General features: G+C 38.3%; 1 protein-coding gene across 5 annotated transcripts in view; it reads left to right on the top strand.

Moving 5' to 3' along the window:
* Positions 1–13,006, top strand: part of TENM2 (teneurin transmembrane protein 2) — a gene marked incomplete at its 5' end in the record, with an annotated part of 931,826 nt that overhangs the window by 769,614 nt on the left and 149,206 nt on the right. The gene's annotated exons all lie outside the window — the stretch shown is intronic.

Raw genomic sequence — 13,006 nt, 5'->3', positions numbered from 1 at the left:
GTAAATAGATGCTAGCCAAGAATTAAATTTCCCAGCATATTTTTTTATAACAGCTAGTGGCCATTAAATGGGGTAGTCTTATCAAAATATCTTTTTAAAGAAAATTGGTACAGCATTAAAAAGTCAATTGAATTGAAATTATAATGGCAACTGGAGACTCTAAAAGGACCACCCGGTTGCCAGGTAATTGTTTGTATTTTGAAACAAAATGTGCTTGTCAGACTTGTGTCTTTATTATTATTTAGGTGTCTCAGTCTCTTTGGATAGCTAAACCTTTTGGGAAAGACACTTAAATTGGAATACATGTCTGTCTTCAACATATTTCAAGGTAATACTGAGGTTCATAGCATACAGTTTATTTGCTACTGAAACCAGTTTTTCTAGTTGATGCAGGCTGGTTTCTTTATCTGCAAGGTGTCTTTTTAATCCAGGGGGGTCAGATTTCAGGACCACTTTAAGTTTATTTGAGCTCTGCATTTAATCAATCATTGTTCCTAAAAGGTTTATCTTATTCGGCTAACTTGTAATAATGTCTGTGTTTTTAAAAGTATTTTTTCTGTATTTGTTTGTGATGTTATGGTTTTAGGTAACAATCCTATACATGTTTACTTGGGAATAAGCCCAACTGAATTTAATGGTATTTATTTCTTTGTAACCATGTATATGACTGCACTGTTAATTAGACATTACTGTGCACCCAAAAATTGATATATTTTGATCTGATTACTCAAATGATTCCATGTGATTTTTAGCCCAAATATGAAAATATTTAATTTATTTTTGACAGGTGAGTAAAACATGAGGAGGTTATGAAGTAATAAGAATTTGCATTAGTGTCTTGGAGATCTGTATTTTTTTAAGTTGTTCATAAATTATCTGAACATGTGGATAAGTAGTGTACCAGCCAGGTCTATGGATGATGCTAAACTGTTCAGGATACTTAAAACAAAAATTGATTGTGAAGGTCTCCAGAAGGATCTCATTAATTGAGTGGATGGTCAACGAAATTTAGGTAAGTGCAAATTGATACACTGAGACAAATGGCCTTATTTTCATATACACTGGGATGAGCCTTTTTACAGTTCACTAACAAAAAGATACTAAATCATAGTGAATAGCTGAATAAAATTATCCACCCAATATGTAAAAGCTGATAATAGGACATATTCCATGCTCAGACCATTAGAATCTATCAACTGTCACACTGGGCATCAGGATTAAACATACAGTATGGATGTTAACAACAGGAAGAGACAGTTTACATTTCTTTTCTGAACCTAGAATGCATGCCAAAAACCTGCTTTCCAGAAGAATAAGGACCTACAGGGGAGAGGAGATCATTTAATTTTGTCTTCTGTTGATGAAATTTTACCGGCTGAGCTTGGGTTTAACTGAGCATCTGTGAAAGCCAACAGAAATAAATACACAATGTGAAAAGAACATCTAGGAAGAAATCAATTCCTATATTCAATGTTTTGAAACAGTACCTAGTCAGATATGGAATATTTGATTGATAGTGTCATACTTGTTTCCAGCAAACACGATGTTAAAATTATGCTTTTATATCTTTGGCCTTCTCCTTCGTAGTTGACCATTCTCCATTAAATTCCTTGCCTACTATGCAAAACACCAAAACCTGTTATAGTAGACAGTGTTTTGAATACATCAGAATAAAACACATTCCTTGTAGATATTTTAAAATTATACTGGATTTCCTTTGTGGGGAGGGCCTTTATACTTCATCAAGACTATTGTTTGCAATTTTTCCTATATCCTATATCTATGCCTTTGCCCAGAAGACCAGCAGGTTTACTTGCAGCACCGCTGGATAGTTTTGTCCTATTAGATTGCTCTTTGTATCAAAGACTTTTTTTCCTAACTGCTTTTTTTTAAGTAATGGCAATAATAGCAATAAAAGCAGAAACAATTTCTGGAAGAGATGGAATAGATTTGAAGATAAAAAGAGAGACAGAGACAGAGAGAGAGAGAGAGAGACAGAGAGAGAGAGAGGAAAAGCACAGTCTCTGACAAAGGCAGCAATTCAGCAAAAATGGCTGGGTGGCAATAATAAACCTTCAATTCCCTATTTCTAAACTTTTCAATCTAATCTAGAAGAAAGTGAGAAAAATCAACATGGTTAGATAAAAAATAGAAATTTGACTTCCACTAAAACAATAGAAACCAAGTTGTTTGTTTGTTTGTTTGTTAGATTTATAAAGCTGCCTAATCATCATGAAAACATGCTTGATATGGGTGATGTTGTAGCTTCCTTTGTATTGGAAAACATATGAGGTATCTACAGTATGCTGAGTGGAAGGCTGAGTAACACAATTACCCTGAGTGGAAGGCTGGCCCTAATATTAATCAAAGTGAGATGGCCACTCCAGAGAGCAGATGCTAGGAGACAGAGATAGCAAAGCAATGTCAAGCATCATTGCTTGTGCCATGTGGTCTACTTTGTATTCTCCAGATGTAGTAGACATTGCTATCCTAATGCAAGCTGTAAAGTAACAGTCAACTGCTATAATTTTGCTAGAGGAAACTAAATACGGAGACACAGTTTTGCCTTTGTCATAAGTGATGAAATGCCTTTGGCTGGTGTCTGTTTACATAGTCTTAGGATGGAGACTAGCTGTTGCAAATTTGTGCCACGGCCATCAAGGCTTTCCTATAACTGAAAATGCATTTTGATTTCATGTGTAGAGATTAGAAAGAAATAGTTTTCTTTCCACTGTGATTGATTCATGGAAGTGCCACATGTCTATTTCTGTGAAATAATTGTGCTTCAGCTAGTACAGGGGTGTCAAACTCAATTTCACTGAGGGCCGCATCAGCATTGCGGTTGCCCTCAGGGGGCCAGGTGGGTGTGGCCAGGGTGGGCATGGCCTACTGGGTGGGCGTGGCTAGAGTGCGTATGGTCTACTGGGTGGGCATGGCCAGCTCTACATTGTTCGCATCAAGGGTGCCTATGGGGGCCTGGGCAGGAGTGGGACAGATCTGAGGGTCTCTGGCAGAAGAAGGGTCTCTGGGCCAGGACCAAGGCAGTGGGGGCCGTTTCCTTACTGTTTCCAGGATGGCTTCGCGGGCCACATGAAACCACTTCGCGGGCCAGATCTGGCCCCCGGGCCTTGTGTTTGACATGTCTGAGCTAGTACAAACCAGCTGTCCATAAAGCTTCATGTGGCCTACTGAGTTCAGGATAAGTTCCAGGATATATTGCTAGTATAATAATTAGGTTGTTCAGGCAACCCCAAATTGGGATTTTCTGCATTTTTAGGTGAGATGTATCAGTCACCTGCTGTATGAATGCTCAATAATACTATGGCATATTGAAACCGTTGAGTCTTTCAATTGATTCTGCTAATTCTTTGTCATATATCCACTGTTCAAATCTTTGTTGTCTCAATGTATGAGTGATACTGACTAATGTAATGTAGTTAGGCAGCCATGAAGATAACAAAAGCACAGGTGTTTTATTTTACTTTTAATTAGGTCTAGCAATTTCAACAGCTAGCTGTTTTGGGGCATGGACAGCCCAGCTGCCATTGTCATTGCTTTATTTATTTATTTATTTATTAAATTTATATACCGCCCTTCTCCCGGAGGACTCAGGGCGGTGAACAGGGCATATAAATAGAAATACAAAAGTTAAAAAAGGATTAAATAATTGCCCAATTAAAACAATCACAATATAAAACCCATTAAAACCCTAACGTTCCCCCATCAGGCCAGGCCACCTTGTTCAAATAAATGGGTCTTTAGCCCGCGCCGGAAGGAGCGAAGATCCGGTGCCGTCCGGAGCTCAACCGGCAGTTGATTCCATAAAGCCGGGGTGCCCACAGAGAAGGCCCTCCCCCTGGGGGCCACCAGCCGGCATTCTCTGACCGGAGGCACCCTGAGGAGCCCCTCTCTGTGGGAACGCACAGGGCGGAGGGAAGTCGATGGCGGCAGCAGGTGGTCCCCGAGGTATTCCGGACCCATGCCATGTAAGGACTTAAAAACCATCACCAAGACCTTGAACCTCACCCGGAAGACAACTGGTAACCAATGCAGCTCGCGGAGCAAAGGTGTAACATGGGAGTACCGGGAAACTCCCAAGACAACTCTCGCGGCCGCATTCTGTACCAGTTGGAGCCTCCGAGTGGTCTTCAAGGGAAGCCCCATGTAAAGAGCATTGCAGTAGTCCAGACGAGAGGTCATGAGCGCATGAGTGACCGTACACAGGGTATCCCGGTCCAGATAGAGCCGCAACTGACGCACCAGGCGAACCTGAGCGAAAGCCCCCCTAGTCACGGCTACTATGTGATCATCCAAAGTAAGCCGTGAATCTAGGAGGACTCCCAAGTTGCGAGCCCTATCCACGGGCTTTAGTCAATTCCCCATTGGAGCTTTACTGCAGTTAAATTCCTATACTCTCTTATGCATGGGTTGCACTTGGTTTTTAATATTTTGTCATATTTGGTTGAATGATATTTGTTTAAGACTAAAGGCAGTTGAAAATACTTTAAGTAAATCCTCCAGGTTGATACTTAAAACACACAGAGAGAGGGAAGGAAGGAGGGAGGGAGGTAAAGTGAGTGGCTGTGCATACCAGCATCTCGGGTTGTCCATTCTATTTCATCTTTATCTATAGGGGGTGAGGTGTTACCCCCTGTAGATAGGGCTCGCAACTTTGGTGTCCTTCTTGATTCACAGCTCAGTTTTGAAGATCATATAGGAGCTGTGACCAGAGGGCTTTTGCCCAGGTTCACCTGGTGCGCCAGTTGCGGCCCTACTTGGACTGAGATGCCCTACGAACAGTCACTCATGCGCTCGTGACCTCTCGGATAGACTACTGCAATGCTCTCTACATGGGGCTGCCGTGGAATACCACTCAGAGGCTCCAGCTGGTGCAGAATGTGGCCGCGCGAGTTGTGATGGGGGTCTCCCAATACTCCCATGTAACACCTCTGCTCCGCGAGCTGCATTGGCTTCCAGTTGTCTTCCGGGTGAGATTCAAGGTGCTGGTGATGAGCTATAAAGCCCTAAATGGCATGGGTCTGGGTTATTTACGGGAGTACCTTTTGCCGGCGTTAACTTCCCATCGTCCTGTGCGCTCCCACAGAGAGGGCCTCCTCAGGGTGCCGTCGGTCAGGGATTGTCGACTGGCGGCCCCCAGGGGGAGAGCATTCTCTGTGGGTGCGCCCACCCTCTGGAATCAGCTTCCTGTTGAGCTCCGGATGGCTCCCGACCTTCGCTCTTTTCGCCGTGACCTGAAGACTTGGCTATTTGAACTTGCTGGCCTGGACTGAGGGACTGGGATTTTAGATCTTAAATTTTAAAAATTTTAAATTTTAGAATGTGTTTTATTGTTTAGGGCTATTTGGTTTAATTTCATTTTAATTTTTGTATATTATGTGTTGTTCATTATGTTTTAATTGCCCTGTACACCGTCCCGAATCCCTTGGGAGAGGGGTGGTATATAAATCCAAAGAAAGAAAGAAAGAAAGAAAGAAAGAAAGAAAGAAAGAAAGAAAGAAAGAAAGAAAGAAAGAAAGAAAGAAAGAAAGAAAGAAAGAAGAAGAAAATTGGAATAGTGAAAGGACAAATCAGTAGGAATTTAAAATAGAAGATACAGATAATTAAAATCACCATTAGATACAGGTAGTGGCATTCTGGCTCTACCAAACTACAGATATATATATATATGCCCCAACTATATATACATATATATATATATCTGTAGTTTGGTAGAGCCAGAATGCCACTACCTGTATCTAATGGTGATTTTAATTATCTGTATCTTCTATTTTAAATTCCTACTGATTTGTCTTTTCACTATTCCAATTAAAAAAATGGTATGTAACCTAGCTATTACTGGTGATGTATTGGCTCTTGCAGCAGTGTTCCTTAGGAAATAAGTCAGAGTTGGAAATCTGCTCTACGACAATCTATTTCACATTCTAAATACAAATCTATTATATCTGTATCTATATATCTATATCTATGTAATTTTTTTTGGCTTGCTAACAAAGAATAAAGGGAGACCGATACCCTTTATTTTTTGTTAGCAAGCCAAAAAAAAAAAATTACACAAATATGAGCTGCCACTGCTGTGGCTACTACCTGTAGATGGCCTTGGGCTAGGCTGAAACAGGAGATAAGATTTGTCCTGTGTCTGGGACTAAGCAAGTGTATTCTGAATGCTTAACAAACATTTAACAAACATCTATATCTATCTATATATATAATTATTGTGATCTAAGATTTCAGAATGATTGTTGCATCAATTAGTATTTAAGCAGAGAGAGAGACAGAATAGTTTAATAATTGAATCTTTTCAAAACCTGATTCTTTAAAGAGTAACTTAAATGCTTAAACCTTTCTGATCTACTGAATGAAGTATCCTTCATTTTCTGTAACTTCTGTCTGCTCTGGGGGAAAATCTTTCTATCAGCTTTTTATGATAAACATAATTAATCATATGCAGCCTTTACAAAGAATAAAAATGAATTCTGTTTCAGGAGATGGTACAACACATTTCAGTATGAATATCAATTTTCTTTCACATCTCTTAGTGTGTGCTTCTAGTCATGATTAGAAATTGCTACAGCATACTGTAAGGTTTACCTCCAACCCCGCCCCCCTTCTTTTCAGCCATCAGGATGGAATATATATGACCTTATTTCTTTTCTAGTCCACTTTGAAAAGGCAATAAATTTATTTTTCAGTCATACATCTTACATTTCATCCAGGACTTCAAAGACGTGCATCCTGCAGATATCTGTAAATGACTTCCTGACCTAAATCAGAGTATTTCTTTCCTTTGGTGGAATTTCTACAAGAACTATATTGATTCTGTTGCCAATTCCAGAATCTGTATAACCCTTGCCCCCAAAAGAGGAGGGGGGATTAGGTTTGCTCAAGCTGCTTATTTAGCTATTGAAAGGACAGCCCTAGTTTGGTGTTCTGAAGTGTATTCACTGCAACAGCCAACCATTAATGTTTCAACAATGTCATTTTCTGTGTTATTTTATACCTGTGGTGTCAAGCACCTGTTTCAGTGAGTGAGCAAATTGCATGATATTGTCGGAGACAAAATGACAGAGGTATTTTAACTGTGGAAATTAAATCTGGTGTTGGAATGTCCAATGCTATTATATCACATAAGAACTTCAGAGCTTTAAAACTTGTTGCCAATAAACCTTTTAAATATTTGGGTATTTTGTGTAAAACTATTTTCCGTAGGAATTTAGTATCATGCAATTCTCTAAACATTTTAATGTCAATGAAGTAATAATAATTCCTCAATGAAAAATCTAGATTTATGCATACCAGAGGAAAAATATAAGCAGGAGTCAGAGTGAATGCTTTTTACTAGGATTAAAAAAATGAGAAAAGATACTAATCTGAGCTATAAAAACAACTTTATCCTTCTTTGTGTGTATATATGTGTGCTGTCTGGCACATTTTCTTCTAATATTAGTGCAGGTTATCTGCTCTGTCTCATGTTTATTTCATTGGTTATGTTAGTGGCTGAAAATGCAGTCTATTCATTTATCACTTAAGTCGAAGTCACAGAATGAGTGGCACAATTGTTCATCAAATAGTGATTCCTAAAACCAGCCTGGGCTGAAGCAGTGAAAGAGAGTCACCATCACCCCTCCAAAAAAAAAAAACCCTTACCTTCTATAACTGCCCAGATTAAGTATGTTAATCTAGTTTTGTCACAATATTTTATTTGAGTTCCCCCTGCAACAGTTGCTAAAGTTTGGGGGGATATAGAAAGGCAGATTTGAACTGACCTATGATGATCCTATTAGACTATCCAACTTCCCCATGTTGCAGTTCCTTTGATGAACTGGGTATGAGTGAAATGAAATTCAATGGTGAACAAAGTAAAGTTCTACATTTAGGCAAGAAAAACCAAATGGGCAGGTACCATATAGGTGGTATCTGGTTCAGTAGTAGTAACTGTGAGAGGGATCTTGGATTCCTAGTGGACAATTACTTAAATATGAGCCAGCAGTGTTCTGCAGCTCTCAAAAAAGCCAACACAGTGCTAGGCTGCATTAACAGAGGGATAGAATCAAGATCACATGAAGTATTAATTCCACTTTACAATGCCTTGGTAAGGCCACACTTGGAATACTGAATCCAGTTTTGGTCACCATGATGTAAAAAAGATGTTGAGACTCTAGAGTGCAGAGAAGAGCAACAAAGATGATCAGAGGACCGGAGGCTAAAACATATAAAGAATGGTTGCTGGAATTGGGTATGTCTAGTTTAATGAAGAGAAGGACGAGGGGAGATATGATAGCAGTGTTCCAATATCTCAGGGGCTGCCACAAAGAAGAGGGAGTCAAGCTATTCTCCAAAGCACCTGAAGGCAAGACAAGAAGCAATGGGTGGAAACCAATAGTGGGATTCAAATATGTGAACAACCGGTTCTCTATGTGAATGCTGCTTCCGGAAGTCCATTCTTGGCCCAGGCAACAAAAAATTAGCTGCCGAACTGATGCGAACTGGCTGAATCCCACCACTGTAGACTCAAAAGACAAGATTTTATTTCAGACCTCATTCTTAAGATAAAGTTTCCATAGTGGTCTGAACATTATAATCTGTGTAATTTGCAGGGCCTTTGTTGTCATAGAACGCTCAGGGTGGAGTTCCGGCACCTTCTTTGGATGGAACCTTGTAGGGTAGGCAAGGCGGGTTGTATGACATGTGTGAGTTCCGGCACCTTTTTCTTTTACAAAAAAAGCACTGGTAATTTGGATCATCACATAATTACATTGCATAAATTAACATAAACAGCATAAAGTACAGGTGATCCTCATCTAATGACCACTCATTCAGTGATCGTTTAAACTTACAGCACTGAACAAGTGGAAGTTATGACTGGTCTTAAGTTGCTGAATTCTGGCTACCACAGTGCCAATGTTCCCTCTCAGTCATTGCAGAAGCCAGCAGGAAGTCAAAAGTCTTGGTCACATAAAGGCCTCACTTACAACCTGGACAATCATCACTTAACAATGGCAAGTGGCAACACATTCCTATGACATTACACTTTATGATGTGTAATTTAGCAACGTCAATTCTGGTCCAATTTGCTGTTGTCAACCGAGGACTAGCTATATTAATTACACAAAGAAAATATATTAAGTCAGTTTGGATTTAACAGAAATTTGGATGTAACAGATACACTTACTACCCAATTATTCTATTAAATTAAGGTTTTAATTTAACTGGTATTCAATTTTGAATTAGTTCAAACTAAGACATATGAGAAAAGAGATGGTTAAGTTTTTGTTAATGGAAACTTAATGGAAACACTATTAGTAATTATTATATGTGAGCAATATCCTATACATTTCTGGAATTTACATGTTAATTTTCCCTATGGAATTCTACAACAGTCTTCAGCCTGTTATTTGCAGGACTTTGGAGTGTAGTCCATTGCAGCTCTATGGAGCTGGAAAAGAATACAATTAGATACATAACATTAGTCCATTCCAAGAATTATTAACCTAGATTATTTGGAATACTGAAATATCTGTCTGTCTGTCTGTTTGTCTGTCTGCCTGCCTACCTGCCTGCCTGCCTGCCTGCCTGCCTGCCTGCCTATCTATCTATCTATCTATCTATCTATCTATCTATCTATCTATCTATCTATCTATCTATCTATCTATCTATCTTTATTTTAAAAAATCACTTATTTCCCAGAAAGACTGAGTTTTTAAAAAGCAAGGAAGAATACAATATAATCTTTCTGCTTGTTTAGAACCTGTTTTTCTTTTCTTTAGTAGCTAATGTTTGCTTGATTTGTAACATCAAAATACAAACTTAAATGAAGTGATTTCTTGAGCCTTCTCTAGAGGGAGTTCCACAAGGAAGGATTTTTAAGATGGTATTTTTAACTTTTGCAAATTCAGAATGTGCAAATTCAAAAAGAGTAACTTTCATAGATTATTGTAATTCCCATAAAAGCAAAGGGACATTGGAGCAGATGAGAAAACATTATTTTGTTTTCACCACTGGGGATTCTGGAAATTTCATTCTTTTAACACATTGCCATCAACTTTTCAGCACATTGTGAGTATCCGCCAAAGAGACCTCTTTGCTTTTCCCTTTAATGAAACAGGACAGAATGTGTGTTTAGGATTTTCTAATCCTATTACCCTTTTGGGAGCCAATAAAGAAATTAGCATCATATAGTGCAAAGCCTTATGGCAGCAGGAAGAATGCTTGCTTATCACTCAGCTTTAATGCAAGGATTTACCTTTTTTTAAAAATATTTGCATCATGTAAAGTACTCGTGGTTTGGGTTTTGATTTGTTTAATTCTATTTTTAATTCCTGCATGTGTTACATTAAATTTTATTGCTTGGGGAGAAAAATGAATTAAAACACTAAACAGAAAAGTAGCTTCATTCTGATAAACCATATTCCCTGCTGATCCGGTTTCAAAGACATTTAGTAATGGTAGCAGAATGCAGATAATATAATAAGAGCAAACCTTTTGTTTTCTGTTCCCTGTAAATTCTGAAATGCAGCATTGTTTTCAGACTATATTTTAGTTTATATCTGTTTTTAAAAGTTACATCGGCATGGGGAAAACAAATGAACTGTGTTGCTGCTTTCTTTGTTCTGGTAGAAACTGACAAAAAAAGTATGTGGTGCAGAGGGAAAACAAAGGTGTGAATGTTAGGTTCATTGAATTGTTTAATGGACATCATAGAAGGAACTGCAATTGCTATTGCTTCTTGCTAATTGATTCTTCGTTGTAATACCAACCTACATATTTCTGATTATCACAAAAGAAGAGAATATATGTAGCTCAAGATTGAACTGTGGAATACTTGGTTCTCTCTGAGCTTGGTTGTTTGCTTGCACCAGTTTCATTACCCAATTAGATAATGTCATCTTTACTAGTGAATATGCCATGTAGTTGTCCTACCAATATGGCAGGGGTATGATTTTCTCGTTGATGGTTCTTTGATTAAAGTATTGCTTTCTGCTTAATTATTTATCTGTTGTTAATCCCTGCTTGTCTGTGCGTTGGTTTCTGGAGCCACTATGTAGGAAAGATAGGCAGAAGAGTAGCATGAACACCAACCAAGTCAGAAAACATTTTGAAAGCTCTTTAATTTCAAAACAGACAGACTCAGCCATAGTTTCAGCTGGAAAATTGTGTGAGCAAACTAAATCCAGAAAGTCTAGAAAATTAATGGAAGCTTGACATTCAGACAAATCAGACATCAATAGACACACAGTGCTCTGCATAGTACTGAGAAGCTGATATAGAAAAAACTAATTATAATGTGACAATGCATAAGATAACATAAGAAATAGCATATCTGTGTTTTATACAAACTTAGATAGCAATACTATCCCCAATGTATTTCCAGGCAAGATTCTGGCAGAAGAAGAAGGTAGATGGATGAAAAGAGAGAGAGAGAGAGAGAGAGAGAGAGAGAGAGAGAGAGAGAGAGAGAGAGAGAGAGAGAGAGAGAATAATATAGAACCGTTTTAAAAAATATGCAGAAAGAAAAACATCTATTTGACCTGAGACATTTCCACACCACTTTTTGTGCAACAGATTTTGATTTTTTACACCCCCCAGGATCTGCACACATTAGTAGTAACAGCAGTGCTACCATTGCATAAAAATATGGTAAGTTGAATCCTGATTTGTGTCTTCTATTATTTCTTCACAGTGTTTCTCCAATTTTTTTTATTGAAAAGTTTTAAAATACAATTTTCCTTTAAGAATCCCCCCTTCCCCCTCCCTCCTCCCCCCCTACCTCCCCCCCTCCCCACCTCCCCCCCCCGACTTCCCAGAGCTAAATACAAGGTATATATATAAAAAGCAATCATAAACAATCATATACTAACAACTATAAACTCTAAAATCCATCACTCTCTAGCTTATATAGGATAAAACAAGCCTTAATAATATTGAATATGTATAAAAAGAAACTAAGATAAGAAAAGGAAAAAAAAACGAAAGAAGACTTATTCAAATGCTACATAAAACTTCTTAACCCTATACTTGTTCTGGATAAACTCAATCCATTTTGTCCATTCCATAATATAGCGTTCTTGCGAATGATCTTTCAAATAGGCCGAAATCTTCGCCATCTCTGCCAGGTCGGAAACCTTTAAAGTCCACTCTTCTATGGTCGGCAGTTCCTCTTTCTTCCAATATTGGCCTATCAAAAGACTTGCCGCCGTAATTAAGTTCAACATCAACTTGGTGTCCACAACTGTAGCGTCTGCAATTATTCCCAACAAAAAAAGTTGCGGACAAAACTTTATTCTCTGTTTAAAAATCTTCTGCATATTCCACCAGACTTTTATCCAAAAAGCCTTAACCTTCTTACATGTCCACCATATGTGAAAATATGTTGCATCTTCATCACCACACCTCCAACATTTAGGCTGATAATTCGGATACATACTTGCAAGCTTTTTAGGATCTAAATGCCATCTATAAAACATTTTATAAAAGTTCTCTCTTAGATTTTGAGCTTGAGTAAATTTTACGTTCCTCACCCAAATCTTTTCCCACGTGTCCATTGTGATAACTTCCTGGATATTTTGGGCCCATTTTATCATACAATCCTTAACAAGCTCTGTTTCTGAGTCAATCTCTATCAATGCAAGATATATCCGTTTGATATGTGCTGGTCCCTGATTTCTAATTTGCTTTATCAAATTTTCATCAGTCATTGTAAATCCATTTTTCTGGTCTTCTTTCCACCTGGCCCGTAACTGAGTATATTGAAACCAATTTTGAACAACCTTCTCTTCTCGCAAGAGGCTATATGATTTCAAACACCAAACATTTCTTTCCAAACTGAGGATCTCCTTGTACGTAGTCACATCATGTTTGAAACCAGCATGTATATTTTCTATTGCGTGTTTTGGAATTGCCCACAATGGTATCTTGCAACTTAACTTATGTCTATACTTCTTCCAAACTCTCAGCAATGCCTGCCTTAAAATATGCACCCTAAACACGT

The sequence above is a fragment of the Vipera ursinii genome (genome assembly GCF_947247035.1).
Source record: "Vipera ursinii genome assembly, chromosome: 2".
NCBI classification, from domain to species: domain Eukaryota; kingdom Metazoa; phylum Chordata; class Lepidosauria; order Squamata; family Viperidae; genus Vipera; species Vipera ursinii.
This window is presented reverse-complemented; position numbering and strand designations above follow the sequence as displayed.